This window comes from Citrus clementina, unplaced genomic scaffold (genome assembly GCF_000493195.1).
Source record: "Citrus clementina cultivar Clemenules unplaced genomic scaffold, Citrus_clementina_v1.0 scaffold_8, whole genome shotgun sequence".
NCBI lineage: Eukaryota > Viridiplantae > Streptophyta > Magnoliopsida > Sapindales > Rutaceae > Citrus > Citrus x clementina.
In genome coordinates, this window is record NW_006262022.1 from 8,360,430 (window position 1) to 8,361,799 (window position 1,370).

The 1,370-nt window shown below is 33.8% G+C and overlaps 1 pseudogene; it reads left to right on the top strand.

Moving 5' to 3' along the window:
• Positions 1-335: 335 nt before the first annotated feature.
• LOC112096320 lies at positions 336-933 on the top strand (annotated as a pseudogene).
• Positions 934-1,370: the final 437 nt, after the last annotated feature.

A 1,370-nucleotide genomic window follows, 5' to 3' on the forward strand; every position in this document is an offset into this window, starting at 1 on the left:
TAGCTTGTTGCATTACAAAGGTAATTTCAATGTACATTTAATTAAATTTATTGTTTTTAGCATCACTTTTGGTTTAGTTTATTATTAGATTTCTTTTTGTTTTTCTTTGACTCATGTCCTTCAATGAAATTAACTACATTCTATATTTTAAGCAAGCCATTCTTTTTTCTTAATAAAAAACCACAAGTAATTAATCTTCCCTTTTTATGTGTACAAGTGAAGCCCCTCATATACGTTCGCTGGCTAACAAAATGTCAAAATTTCTTCCCAGTTCACCTTTGTAGTCAAGCAGCCTTTGGATATTCATTGATCAAAACACTTCAAAAACATTTGAAATGAATCTTGAATCTTCCTTCTTTTACCTTCAAAAGTACATCATCTATTCTCTTCCTTTTTAATTTCAAGCCTTGTTTTAAAGCTATTGCAATGTTTTAAGCAGTTGTTTTGTTGCTCATTATTTGCCTGGTGGCAGCAACAACAATACAATCAGAGACACCTTGGCTACGGGGCTTGATTCCGTAAAAGAGACAACAACAAAAATGTAGTGGCAAAAAGCATTGCTCAAGCCACTGATACTTACAAGTCATCAACTTGTTTCTGTATTGTGATATGGCGGATGATTCATTGATAGACACGGCTAGTCCTCAATCAAAGCTTGTTAGTCGTGCTCTAGGGCTTTACAGGTCGGCTAGTTAGCATCAACTAGCTATCATCATGTCCATTAGCTTTGTGCTCTTTAATGGTCCTAATAATGGTAGCTGTATCTGCCACCTTGGCAATAACAAGTCGACTGCTCATGTCCGTAAGATGCCCATTGTTGGTGACACTGGCGTGTTCCTATTGATTAGTGGATATGCAATTCCTCAGACGCATCGGGCGGATTTTAAATCTGGCGACGCCATTGTTGGATGCAATGTTATAGTTATTTACTAAACCATGTAGGTGGAGTCAAATTCTAGTTGGTGATCTGATTTATAATGTTATAAACTTTATTTTTTACGTACCTATAATATTGTAAACTGATTTTTTTTTAATGAAAAGTTCAAGATTTCCACATTGAAAAATTATTCCTATGGAAGTGGTTTTGTTATATTTGTTTACTTAGAATGACAGTGGCTTACTTCTGTTTAATTGATGGTGGATTGAAGAATAAACTTTTTCAAAACTCGTGCTCTATCGTTTAGTTTTAGTATTTCATTTTATATTAGTTCGCGCGTTTAATCATTTTTACATACATGTGCTTGTTGGTAGCCAAATATTTGATTTCAATATAATGTTAGTACTTCAGCAATCAGATGTACTATTTTAAACTTCATTATTTTTCCATAATGCAGGTATCCGACCACATTCCTATGCATTATGCATTAATC